Source organism: Lathamus discolor, chromosome 1 (genome assembly GCF_037157495.1).
Source record: "Lathamus discolor isolate bLatDis1 chromosome 1, bLatDis1.hap1, whole genome shotgun sequence".
Classification (NCBI taxonomy): Eukaryota; Metazoa; Chordata; class Aves; order Psittaciformes; family Psittacidae; genus Lathamus; species Lathamus discolor.
In genome coordinates, this window is record NC_088884.1 from 126,877,025 (window position 1) to 126,891,855 (window position 14,831).

At 36.3% G+C, this 14,831-nt stretch overlaps 1 long non-coding RNA gene across 1 annotated transcript; it reads right to left on the reverse strand.

Moving 5' to 3' along the window:
* Positions 1–374: 374 nt before the first annotated feature.
* Positions 375–9,405, reverse strand: LOC136007356 (uncharacterized). Its single transcript, XR_010609653.1, has 3 exons — positions 9,295–9,405; positions 1,870–2,010; positions 375–668 (listed from the first exon to the last, which is right to left on the reverse strand). It is a non-coding gene; the product is annotated as an uncharacterized LOC136007356 (long non-coding RNA).
* Between the last annotated feature and the right edge of the window lie 5,426 nt (positions 9,406–14,831).

Below are 14,831 nucleotides of genomic sequence, written 5' to 3' on the forward strand. Positions count from 1 at the left end.
ACTATTTTAGAGTTTCTCTCTAGTCTACCGTTCTTTTGAGCCAGCTTATTCTGATATAGCCTTTCCCCAGGCAAAGCCAGTCAGGTGCAGAATATCGTACTGCCAGCTACTGCTTCCACCATGCACACACCTGATTTTGTCTCCATGCCACTTCAATTACACTTGAAACAGATCTATTATCTCCTTCTGCTTCTCTACCTTTTTTGAGAAGAGCGGTATGGATGTTCCTTTTTCGCCCCAGTACGGGAAGAATTCAGCTTATGTTTGTCCTCATCTTCTTTAAATGCTAGCAGGCCCAGAAATCTCTTTAGTGTCTCTATCGCAGATCCCCACCTAAGCTGCTGAATTAACTGCTGCCCAAAAGAAAATGAAACTCATTTACCTTTACTATTTATTATTGTCATACATGACCTTTTGTACATTTTCATGCAGCTTTTTTGCTTTTAATCATTGTTCTGCTGTTGGCTTTTAGTTGGAGTTTTTCTTTGCTGCTGATACTGAGATGTCTGGGATAAATCCATTTCCTCCACTGCCAGTGACCAGATTTCTTCTCTAATCTCTCAGCTGAGGTTTCCAATACATTTACTTCCCACAAAAACAGCTGCTAAATTCCTTGCTCTCTTCTTTCAGTGGGAAATTATCCTCCACCATCTTAGATAATCAAGAGCCTGTTGCAGTCCAGACATATTAAAACTTAGCGATTTATTGTAGCCATTGCTATGCGATTATAGTATTTTAGCAGCTAGTGCATTTCTTTTGTGCATAAACTGTTAAATATAACAAAGGCCTATTGTGTTCAATGTGGGAAAGCAAATAATTTTAAAAATGTGATTAATTGTGTAAGTATGGACCTTTTAAGTACATGTGGTGAGCCCTATACTATGGGAATGGCACTTACTGCTCTCTCAGCATGAGCCTGACGAAGTAAACAAAAAGTTAAAATACAGCCGATAGTCTCCCTGGCATTCATTAACATAGCATAGAAAGCACAAACTAGCCACATTTTATATAGAAAGACTCTAGAAATCTGTGTCTACTTACATCAACATTAGTCAATTGCTGGGTGCCAACTATGCACATAACATGTTTTATTTATAGGTCTGTATAGTAGTCAAAAACATTCTATCACAGAAATGTGTTATTCATTAATTCATATTTTGCTCAGACTTACTTTACTTCTTGAACCCATCCAGGTGTTTTTTAAATGATGAGGGTAATTTAATACTAAACAGCATTCACATTCACCCTATTTTTCAATTCCATGTAACTAAATAGTCCTCCTGATTTTGTCTATTATTTACCTTTAATTAGCTCACATATACTGTAAACTAGAGTTTGCCTGTGTTTTTACAACAAAATTCCACACAATGGTAAAAAAGAAAGGTGGAATAAATGGTCAACTTACTGAACAGAGTATTTAACATTAATATTTTCTCAAATATCCATTTTTTATATCAACTGGAATGGTAAATAGTGTTATAGCTATACGCTCTGGTGCCTAATGTGTTTTTAAAGTGTTCATTTAAAGTGTTTAAAATATTCATTTTAGCCTACTATTGCAAAGCTCCGTATGAGATCTAGTCACATATTGCAGAACATAGATCATATCAAATGACCTCAACAAATCCAACAACATGCAATGTATATGTGTTTTTACTAAAGCAGCTTTATAGGTTTCCATGACTTAACCTATGAGGTTTAAGGGGGTTTAAGGAGCAAAAACAAAACCCTTTTCTTGTTGGTTCTTTTTATCTTATATGTGAATGTGAACTCGACATAATCTAATTTTAATCATGAGGAAAAATTAAAACAAAGTTAAACCAGGAACAATATATCAACACTAAAATGCTGTCAATTATTGCTTATTACCGTATTTGTCATGTGAATCAGACATATAGGTCATTTATGAATAGCCATAAAGCAACTTCTTCCATTTGCAAAGCACACAACCTTTGCCATTCAGTGATGTATGTAAATGCTGGTGTCAAAGCTGGTTCTAAAACACCACCACTGCAGAGAGAGAGAGAAATTTTACCGCCATTAAGATGCACGCAACTTCAGCCTCTGAAGAAAAATAACAGTTAAGCCAGCAGTAACTTTTTATAATTGGAATTGATAAAAGAGAAAATGCCAACATTTATAAATGGCTTCTGCTGGAGGGCAGAGTGTTAAAACAAGGTAAAAGGCTTTTGAGAAAAATACTCAAACTTTTGTTAACATCCTTGAAATAAAAAATATCTTTAAGCCTTTCTTGCAGGGTAAGACAATAATTTTCTGTTAGATGTTTTTGTTGTCTTTTCTTTTTGAATTTAATTTATTCAGCTTATTTATTTTCTTTTTTTAAACTAATGACCACACCATCACGTAACTTCTGCATGTTTCAGTTCTCAGATATAGACTGAGCAATTATGTTTTTCCTGTACTATGGAAACTATAAATTCTCAACCACTTACAATATCCTTCCTGAGGTTCACAACCCCAGATAAGCATGACCAGTTTTGTGGAATAGTAAATTTTAGAAGGGTTTTAGCTGTAGCAGCATTTCTTGGTGTTCTCTGCTGTCTTTCCAGAAGGATTTCAGAGGACACAGCTAGACATCTGGGAGGATAACCAGAGCAAGTTTAGTTCTGCAAAATCCTGCTTAAAAACTTGAATATCGTGTTTCACAGTTTGACTTTTAGAGGTCTCCAACAGAGGTGTCACCTGTCTGTATCATTTCTTATATGATTCTTAAGGCAAAGCATAATTAAAAAATTGGGTGAGTTTAACATTTTCTATTTGATCAGTCTGTATGGGATTTAAGGGCTCATCTCTTCGACTTACTTACCCAGCTGTGGCAGCATTTATGTTGCAGTGATTCTATTCATTATCTTGAAGTTTTTGGATAGGAAGATTGCAGCTGCTCATGTATTTGAAAGAGTAAAGACAAAATCAGGGCCGCATCCCGAAAATGAGGCTAGGTTAAGTCTGAAGGACCTATTGATCAAGCTGAGGGACAGCTGAAGAAACCCAGAGTGTTTAGATAGAAACATTGCCTTGGGTGAAACTTTCTTGTTAGAAATGGTACCCCTGACTTTATCAGCTGCCTAAAGTCCAGAATAAAGGACCCTCTGCTCCTTCAGTGAAAAGCGGCTTTTACTTAACGGTGTTTCCCTATAAATAATAGCGGTCATAGTCATTTGCCAAACACTGACTTTACGAGTCAGGAAAAGCGTTTAGGTCTAACATACAATTTAGGCAGAGATTAGGTTTCCATGTCCAAAGCAAACAACTTTAATCATTACACATCCCACATTTTGCTATTATGCATGTCTACATGCATCTTAACCTTAGTCAAATTGAGCCTATCTCTAAAACAGTTTAGGACATCTGGAAGTCCCTTGAGAGGCCTTGTGTCTTACACATTGGCAGAGGAATCCCAAAACACTTTGTCAGCTGCAACAAGTTTAGCACAAAGCAGAGCACCAGAGCCACTTTCACTAAATAAAGTAATTTTAAAGAACAGTAACTCTTCACTGTTTGCATGATTAGTGACTGCTAGTTAGTGATTAAAGCACTTTGTCAGGAAGTTGGAGACTTGATTTCAGCTCCCTTACTCAGCTCAGGACATCCAAACTTCCTTCTCTCAGGAAAAAGTGAAAGCCATGCCTGCAGTGTTAAAAACCTTAATAGCCCTGGTGCAGAAGTTGTGCCAATGAAAATGCAAGCTAAAAAGAAAACCAAGAGCAAATACAGCCCTGTTAGGGCATATTGTTATAATGGGAGCTACCTGCTGACAGTCCCCTTTTCTTTCAAGAATGTTATTTCTTGAGGCAAGTTTTGAAAGGGAAGATACCTCTGCTTGCTGCTGAGGCTATTGCTGTTCCAAGACCCCAGTGTTTAGTTTAGACAATGCCTAACACTGAACTCATATCTAGGATTTGCATCATTGATTCCTCCTCCAGTAGAAGCAAGGTCTTAGACATATGAAAAAGTACAAAAAAGTTTTTTTGCACAGAAAGAACTGAGACAAATACAATATTTCTTCTATCTATGGTTACATGATGCATATACGTTTGAGCCTGATGGACCGAAGCAAAAAAGCCTCATAATAATATGCCTATCTCCAGTATTTTTCTAGTAGGTGTTTAATATGCAATTACCAAATGGAAGTCCTTCAAGATGCATGTGTAATCACTTAATTTTAGATCAAAGCAGCATTCATTTCCTCATATTGCCTTTAGATATCCATTTGTGAAGTCAGCCATATAAAATGAAGGTGATGATAAAGAAGTGGATGAGTCTTCCAGAAGCCAGTCAAACCCTGTCTTCAACACAATGATGATTCATGTACACAGAGACCATCCATATAAGCTAGTTACACTGCTCTGTGTTTTGCCTGATGTTCCTTGATAATGTTTACTAGCAATGATGAATTGTCCATAGCTTATGTGTAAACAGCTAAGCTGCAGGTGTTTTTCAGGTTCTACCAAGGAGATGCTGAGGACTCCCCCAGTTCAGTTTCTGATTGTTTACAATGTCCTGCTGTGCCTGCAATATGCTTGAATTGTACTTAAAACACATAAATCTACCTTCAAAGGCAGCTTGGGAGGCAGAAGTGTGGCTAGGGAGTTTTAAATGGAAGGGACAAGCAATGGCTACAAAGAGCTCAGTTTTTAGTACTAGGTGTTGCAGTTTGTTCTAATTATAGCACACACTAGAGTGTGAAATGTTCATGCCAATCTAGTAAAAAGAAAAAGTACACGCAATGCTGAAATTAACACCTTTGTAATTACAGACAAGCTCCTTTACTACTACCCAGAAAGTGCAGCTGAGGCAGGTTTGGAGGAATACAAGCATATCAGGTTGTGCAATAGGAAATGTGACATTTTTTTCAGTTTAACTTGATAATTGGAACCTTCCTTGGCAGCCAGATAAAATCACTTGCATTTCTGAGCAGAAGAATTTGAGAGTGTACTACTTCTATATTTACCTAACCGAAAACCAGACAAAAAGGATTTTTTTTTTGCAATTAAATGATTTGCATTCTGTTTCTTTCCCTCGTGTACTATTAACATCACAAAACTATACATTTGGCATTCTTCAGCATAATTTATAGCTCTTTTCGCAAATCAAGCCAGTAACAGGCCATCGCAGATGCAAACGTGCCTTTCATTTGCATTGAGTGAGTTGTCTCAGACTCATGGCAAACTGAATAGCTGGATATCCCCCAAAAATCCCAGTCCCTTGCTATTCATACACATTCTTAGTGACTCATCCAGGAAAATATCACTGTGTGTGTCTTTTAATTTTATTCATGTTTCCACTATAACCCTGCAGAGGCTTCTTAGTGCTTGTAAGATTGTTTTAGTTAGCTTCGCTTGCCAAACAGATCTTTCCCCACTTTATTATATCATCATTATTATTTCTACTATATAGGAAGTATATTGCCACATATCATATATCAAAACATTACTAATGCCATTAAGACAGTGCCAAAATTAGTCACATGATGTGCATGAAAAGACAGCTCAGTTCTTTGGAAAGCCTTGAACATTAGCTGATCAGTTCCTGTGGAACTAGTGTTGTATGTGGATGACAAAGCCAGAAACAGACATCCTGTCCAGGACAGAAGAGGGAACCTCTCTCTCCTGAAATAAAGGCTGGGAAGCAGAGGCACCACCTTGTAGCTGAAGACCTTTTGAAAAAACAGCACACTGTCACCCAAATGCTTTTTAGATTTTGTTAGCATTGGAATAGATCCTTCCATGGAAGATATCATTTGACAAGATTTAAAAAACTTGCTGTAGAAACCTTTTGACATAATTGTAACTTTTTGTTTGAATAGATGTTTTTACATAAAAGGGAGAAAAATGGCATCGTGCAATTATTTCTCAAATGACAGAAATGAGGCCACAGGCAACATTTATGCTGGCATTTCCTAACCATTTAAACCTCACCTCTGCAACCTCATAATCCATTTGACAACATATTTTCCTGAAGCATAATGAGAAATCTCACTACAACACACCCTATTCTCCCTCTAGGTCTCTTAAGTCCAGCTATTCCCATGTGCTTGCACAGGTAACTGAAACTACAGTTTCAGTTAGGTAACTGCACTACAGTTCTGATCTTTACTGCTGACTTGTTTTTCAGAGGGGAGGGAGCTGAAAGCGAAATACTGAAACAATTAAAAATCTTTAATTTTTATCCTTTTTAAATCTAGTTTATTTTTCCTGGTAATTATAATATACTATATATTAAACAAGCAGCGGGTACATAGGTTTTAGTAATGGTTATCACTACTAGCAGCAGCCCAACTATAATTAACTCAGGAAGAATTAACGTTTAGTCTTTCTTTACTGCAGTCAGTGTTGCTTTTCATTTGTATATCTTAGCAGAAAATAAAGTGTATCTAGTCACCATAGGAACACATTCCCCATCTGCTGTATTATCACATTTTTTCCCCTTGACTTCTGTAGATTGCAGTCCTCTCTACTATGTTGTCAAGATATGTAGGGGCCAATTTCCTCCCCATCTAAAAGGAGTTATGACAGACATGAAAGCAGTCCAGTTTCTTAACTCTTGGAATTCCACGGCTTTTCACGTACACAAGATTTTCAGCATTATACCTGCAAACTAGTTCCTTCTTTTCCAGCCTTTCTAACAATATTGCTTTTTAAGGAAAAAATGTGGTTTCTCTTTGCAAAAATTTATGTCCCATTATGCATCATGAGCTCCCCTCTGACCAAGCCATATGGCTCATCATTACAGTCACATGCCGTGGTGCAAAGGGAAAAAGTTTGCCAAGAAGCCTAGCCCGTATGAAAGATGGGAACCAGGGGGCACTACTCAAATTCCCATGAGGCACAATAGGCCAAGGCAGATTAATGTTGAACTGACTTGAAACATGGTGTTTGGGTTCAGTTCAAGAAAATAAACCACTTTGATTTAGTAAGTCAAAACTAAACATAGACATTTCCAAATTGAATTATTTTGGAACATTTCATTCTAGAAAAAAATGTGATATTTCAACTTTTTGTTCCTTTTTAGAAGGAAAATCATGCTGAAATACTGTTGTGTTTTTTGTTGTTTTTTTTTTTTTTTGTTTTTTTTCCTGTGGGATATTTTCTGTTCCCAATGAGGAAAAAATAGCTTGTACAAAACAACAAAATTATTCAAAGTCAGTAATATCTGTGTATTGTATACAGTGTTTTTGCTGCCAGTATTTTTCAATTTAAAATGTAATGAGTATTAATACACATGAATAAGAATGGGGCAAAAATATTTCTAGTTTTCTGAGTTACTGGAGCACAAAAAAGACTTATGCTCCATACATAAATGTCAATTAGATAATTTGAATTTTAAAATGAAAAAATAAGAAATTTTTTATCTAGAGATTGTTTAGACTTCTGGTTTTGATTGAGACAAGTTCTGGTCTGCCACTTCTAAAGGAAATCAAGACAGGTTTAATAGTTCACTAGGTTTAGGAATATGAAAACACTGGCCTAAATTTTCTGTGTTTGAAAATCAGCCTCTGTTATCACAGGTAATCATACCATGTATTTTTTGCATAAATTAATGAGGCTTGATCTTGAAACAATTTAGCTTTTGCTCCTACTAACCCTAATTGGATCTTTTTCTGCTACAAAACACTTGGAAGAAAGCCACGATTTATTCATGACTAGTACTCACTTAATATTACTGTAACATATTCCTTCGCCAAAACATTTTTCTCTGGTATTCCCCTTCCTGATAAATGAAGTTTCCAGCACTTGATATCCCTGAGATTTTTTGTCCATCTAATATATATTTAATTCTACTTTCATGCCCTCATTCCCATTCAGACGTTTTGCTCTCTCCCCAATGTTCAGCACCACTTAGAGCAAAAACCTGAAGAAGCAGTCAGTCGGTTGTGCACAGGGTCTTCATTATATTTGATCTCTCTGCTCCATCTTTTTGCTTCTCTGCTTTCGTGTTGCTGAAAGTTTTGCTATGTGCTGGCTGGGGGGGTGGGGGGGACCTGCTGAAAGGAGGGACAGTCCTTTGCAGCCTTAGGTTCCTTAGGGGTTCCTCAGTGATCTTCCCAATTTGCTCTGACTTCTAGACTTACTGACAAGGCTCACGGTAACTTAAGCTGAATTCATCTTTAGACTTTTCCTTAGGGCTGGCTGCCTCTCAGATTTGTATCTCAGACTGCCTGAACATGTGCCAGACTCTCTCCCATTTATTTGACATCCAGGTGAGATAAAGAGTCGCTTTCACCAGCAAAACACACTTAAGCTTTTCTCAGTTGTAATAATTTTAATATTATTAATCAGGTTAACTCCTGGCAGGCTTTTCTTCCAAACACAAGTATCTCTATGGAAACACAGAACTGCACGGAAAACTGAATATTGAACACACATAGTAAAAAATCATTTAAAATGCTTTTGAGGCACATTTATTGTTTCTATACAGAGAAGTTATTCATTGGTAAATTCATATAATTGACAAAGGTAACACTTGCAAGACCACTCAAAAGTCTTGGATAGTTATGTTTTCCGAACTTTTAACAGGATTAAACAACTTTGGCATGTTATTCAAAAATACCTGTCACCTAGTTTGGATCAGGAGTGCACTTTTGAAGCATATTTATCCGTACTCAACAGGGCTTCATTTCACACCATGAAATGGTCTGGGAGCGCACAGAACTAGATCCTGAAACTGGAAACCAGCAAATGTGTCCTAAGAGTGCCCATAACTGATCTTCAGCAGCTAGTAGGGATTTGTCCCCAGGATCAGGTTAACATGAGCCAGAGTGACATGTACTGCACATGTTGCGTCCTCAGCACCAGCTCCTATCAGGGGACACTAGTTGCTAATGAAGACTGTGTCACACTCTCCTGTTGTGTGCCTTGCTATCTTACACGTACTTGTGCATTCTTAAACTTAATTTTAATCAAATAAAGTTCTAAGCAAAGGTATAATCATTTCTCTTCCGTTTTGAAACGTTGGGCAGAAACCAGTACTTTCTTTTTTGGCCCAGTTTTTGCTACACAAAACAGATGCGGCTGACTATTTAAATTATGTGGTATACAGCCCCAAAAGAGTGGATAAAGCTCTTTCAAGATCATGAATATTTAACTTATTCATACATATTTGTTCATACAGCATTTAGTTCCAATCATAACATTAAGACTTTTTGCATTTTGTGCGCCTGTTAAAATCGTAACATAATCTTTACTTGGGGTAGAGGTTAAGTCGAAATATCACAGCAAAAAGGGAATGGGAAGGCAAAATTAGTTGGTTGTCAAGAGTATTGGATCATCTCACCTGTCCAAATTTGTGCTTGTTGAAAGGTTTATCCTAAAAGCTGCTGTTCAGTTTTAACCCTCTTTGAAGTAAATTAAGAGCTGAAGATAGCAGGATCGTAGTGCTCAGGCTCTTATTGTTGAGTAGCGGATTCCCTATTGCCTATGTGTATTGCAATTATCCCTGTTTCTATAATTATACTATGCAATCATCAGCTGTCCAGGACAAGATCCTTATTAGGTTAATAGCAGAATTTAAAGGGGTCAAGGTGCCCTTTTGGCATGTTTCACATACCCTGCGCTTTTGTGGAAAAAACAAAATCACTAAAAATTTATATATCCAGTGATAATTAAACAAACAGCCTCCCCAAAGTTTGTGATGTTCAGATTATAGCTTTAGTATAGACATTACTTTTAATCCTGCTTTAATCCTGCTGGGTTTTTTTTCTGTGCCTTTTTTTTTTTTGCTACTGATAACAACATTACTGCTTTCAGTCATAATTTGGAGTAAGTTATTAAACTTACACTGCAAATGCAGCTTCAGTGCAGAACTCTCACAAGTAATGTGAATAGAAGCAGCTCATCCAGCCACAAGCTCTTGAATACTTCTATCTATAACATTTTAAATGGTTAAATTAATCAAGCATTAATTCCACTCCAAGTAGTGATGCTGATGGAGATAAACTATGCTTTATACAATGTGAAGACTTTAGGTTTTTCCTGCACCAAAGCATCACAGCTTTTACACCATGTATATGAGATATGAAATTCTGGATTTTTAAATTTTCTAAGTTTAAAATTTTAAGTTGTTTGCACATTGCTCTTATAAAACAGGGCAATCAGAAATATGAGGGGTTGTCGAGAGGAAAAAAGTTTTGATAACTTCTAGTGAATGAAATTATTTTCTCATTTATGACTTTTTACAATGGATGTGTCAAAAATTATCAAGTGAAGCTTTTCCTGATATTTGCACAGTGTTCTTCTACCCATGCTGTAAATACAAAATCAGAAAGGTAAATATTTGCGTTCCAATAAAGGCAGATACTAATTATCTAAGATACTTATTATCTAAATAATATAATCAGTGGAAAAACATGCCATTGTCTATATTGTTTTCTTACTTGCTTCTTTTTCTGCAAGTTTATTTTTGAGTTTTTTCACACTATTTTTCTTCATTAGAGAAATATCTGTAAAATATATATATTTATGCTAAAAGCTGTTTGGGAGATTGTTGTCAGAATAATTGGATGGAAAAAGGACTTCAGCAAAATGGAAGTTTTTCCAAAGGAAATCTAGAGTGCCATTAGAAACATTCCTACTTGCAAAATCAAAATTAAATATACCTTTTCGGGTAGATTTAATTTGAAATAAAATAGTTTGGTTTGCTGGAAAAAACCCTATTTCTTATTTTAAAGTCAGTTCTGCATTAAATTTCATTTACCCAGAGCTTACAATATCTCACAGGACTTGTAGAAATGGCAGCAGAAGTTTTTCTGTTCCTTCTCTGTAAAATAGATAGGTAGACCAGAAAAACCACTCTCATGCTCATGGTATTCACATGTCTCCCCAAAGGCTTCATAAGCCGTGACGTTTCTCCTCATTCAGGTAATGCGCAAGTGTACTGCCAAATCTGCCTGCATAGGTCTTAAAAGCCACAGACTGTTGCTAGTTTAAAAAAAATGATATGTAACTGGTGAATATTCTGACCCATGGCCTGCTTCTGGCTTGACAGATGTCTCACTTTTATGTCAGCGTTCTAACACATATGATTGACATCCCTGGTCATTGCTTTGACTCAGTGATCCAGGTACGCTGCAAGAGGTTGTTGGGATATAATACCGATTTTCTAGTAGCAGGCTATGTGCACTCCATTGCTGAATGTCACATAAGACTCATGCACATATGTTTTTTCAGAATATATAAAAATGTGCATACTTCTATGGATTTATGATGGTGGAATTTTAAAAATTTTTACTTTGGACCAAAACTAGGGAATGCAGAGGTGCCCAAATATAATGAGAAAACTTGTACCTTCAAATATACAAATAGAGAAATGAAATTTTCATTTATTTTAGGTTCCAGTTCTGCTCCCAAGGATACTATCTTAATTACATGAAGCAATTCCAATGACATGTAAGTTATACAAAATAATTGCTTCAATCACCCCTGTGAGCAAATTATTGTTAAAGACAACAGTTCACAACAAGGACAAGCAACTGAAATTTTCAAATGAGACTTCTGGACTTAGCAGGGTTGGTATGATGAATGCCTTTCTTCTTAGGAAAGTGCCAAATGTCGAGGGAGTCCCAAATAACTGGAAATGAATTCTGAACACCAGTCTGACATCTTATTTAAAAATTGGCATCATCATTAGAATGTCTACGGTCTTTCAAGTCCTTCTGGGAAACAGTCTACCACCAGAAATGTAAGCATAATTTATGTGTCTTTTTCCAATCTCTAACAGAACTGTATCAGCTGTTAGACTTGACATTGATACTTACCAGAAAACAGGTTAATATTGCCATTTGTTTTGTGAGACACACAAAAATTGTGCAAAAACGTTTTGATGTTTTATACTGAAATTCTTTCACTTTTTCCAAAGTGGTTTTCTTAAGTGTACACTCAGAAAAGAAAAATCACAATAGAAATTGTGATTTTTTTGAGGTTGCTTAATAAATATGTGTTAAATTAATTTTCATAACTAATCTCTTATCATGAAATATTATCTTAATCACTAGCTTTGAATTTAGTTCTTTCTTTGCTTTAGTATATTGGACTCTTAATGGCATATTTTAATTTGTACAAAAAAATTCGACTCTACTGCCATGAACAGAGCAAGAGCATGACAAGCTCCACAATGAAATACATGCAGTACTATCCAAAGTCTAACATTAAAAAATAGGACAAAATATTATGTAGCTCTCCATTATGTCATAATGTCTCATTTTCCCGCAACTATCAAAATATGCATTCGATGAGTTATTGAAGTTCACTGTCTGGTCAGCAACAGGATTATTATGAAATTCATTATTAATAATACATTGTAAATATTATGACTACTAGAAAGGATAGACATATTGTCCTGTCAGAGTTGTGGGAGAGTATGTACACTCTTCCTGAAGACATTTTCTGACCTGAAACCCAAAGTTACTCAGTCTAGTCTCAGTCACATCATGTTCGTTCTGGTGTCATATGTATATGAGGATTCCTCCCTAGGGAAGTAAGTAAAAAAAAAGAATCCCAAACAAATCACTGCTGAAGTTAATGACTATGACACAGGATAATTTTAGAGCTTTTTAGCAAAAATAACAAGCTTCACACTAACTTGGTGCACTAACCTAGCACAAATATTCATTATTTATCTAGAGCCACCACGCCTTAGTGAAAGATTTCAAGATGATTTAAAAGATAAAAGACTTTTAAACCACATGCTGGATGTAGAGATGAGGCTTGGAGTTCTAAGGAGATAAAAATAGGATACTGCCAAGGTCCTCAAAATTGTCTAAAGGAGAAACTCAGTAAGAGTATCTGACATGAATACTTCATCCCTTACCTCCTGTAAGTGACAATATTCACTTACATTATCTGCTACCTAAACCTGCAGATAATTTTAACCTTCACGGACTCAGAAATAGTTGAATTTGTATAGCTACAATTTTTACAAAAAGCAGTGTTCAATGAATCTCTCTTCTTTCAAGCAGTTTGGCACAATGTGACTGTTTCAATACGTAGGAGTCATGACATGATCCAGGAAGTTCATTAAAACTTAGTGCTTTGCTTGGTGGTTTGCATGGTATAATTCAGGGCATTATAGCAGGCTAAGTGAAGAAGGGACTGCTGTGCTCACTAGATGCTAGAGGGATACAGCCGTGGTGTTTTTTTCCCCCAAAAAAATGTTTGGAAAAGGATCTGAGTAATTGCACCATTATTCCAGTTGTTACTGGCTACTGGTGTTTAAAATACAGTTCAGTGTTTAAATAAGTATTCTCTCTGGCTGCTGTGCATCATCTGGAAAGATTTGGATTTTGGGAATGGCTCAGTGACAAACCCAAAAGCAAGATCTTTTCCTTGGGATCATTTATGAAGGTTAGAAAGCTATGTTCACACCCAGAGAACAACATAGTTCAACACATGTAGAAAATAAACAGACCCTCCAGCTTCAGCCCAGTCCCATGACCTCTGCGTACAGAGCTTAACCTTCCAAAAGGCATTCAACTTCGTTGGGTCACTGGAGGAGGGGTGAAGATGTCTTGCTCACTGGAAAATGCCACTGTGACCAAAGAAGTCTTCTGTGAGACAATATCCTGATGCAAGCCTTTACCTTTCTGTGATATACTTATGTTATTTCATGCCAAAGATCAAGAAATAACATTCCCTTTGGGGAAACTATTATCATCCATCAAGTGCTACTTGTTCTACCACTTTTGATAGAGTTATAGTACCATACTTCAGAGATTTAAAGTGGGATGAAGTGTGTCAAGCAGCATACTCTGTGATTTAAAAAAAATAAAGCATTAGTTAAAAATAACAAAAACCATTTAAATTAGGAACTGCAAGCACTTAATTTGCAATGCAAAATGCATTTTTTGTGTAACATGGAACAGTCACACATACCTGAGATGCAGTGCAAAGGACTATAAGATATCAATGCAATTTTTACCACTGGAGACCTGCGTTGAAATTCCCACTAGGGGATACCTTTATAGATCTCATTTTAGTATTTTGTACTCATGCCATTATAAAGCCATCAAATGCAATTTGGCACAGCATGATACTTAAATGGTGGCCTGAAATTAACAGACTGAATTACCTTCTACAGCCAGCCAAGGTTATTTATAAATTGGAATTCAGATAAGTAAGTGAAGTGCCCTACTGAACTCTGTGCTTTTATATTCCCAATCTCTGTCTTCTGTGCTTAGAAATACTTTTTGCAGGCATCCTTTAGTTGAACTTCCAGAATATTTAGCCACTTAAAATGGAAGCAAAACTGAAGGCAGGATGTTGTATTAGGTACTTACAAGAGATAGTGCTTTTACATTTGTAAACTATCTTGTAAAATGTTTTAATTAAAAGAGCTACATCATGGCATCTGTGAGGTCGAGTGCAATTAGTTGCTTTAAACTCCATTTTCTCCTCCCGTTGCCAATTAAGTAAAACTTGTGTGCAAGAGTAATGGCTGCCTCAGTGACAAAATCAGAACATGCTAAATAATGTGATTAAACTTGTTAAAAGCCAAAATAAACACATAATTATCTCAAGAAAACCTGCATAGCACAAGTGAGAGCTCTATAAAGTGAAACTCTGCATCCATAATTTCAGACTTTCCTACACAATAGATCATAGTTAAAGATCTGTTAACAGACCTCTGACTGCTGAACTGGGCAGCTTGTGGTTTTCTTCTAAACCTATTGGCATAATGTGGATTTATGCAAGAGGTGCAAATTGGAAGTTGTCTGCTATTGGAGCCATTGGCAGAACAGAAATCATACTGTAGGGTTAGCAGCATGAAGTACATTGCTTTGAAATTACACAGCAGGGTTTCTACTTGTTGCTCCACTT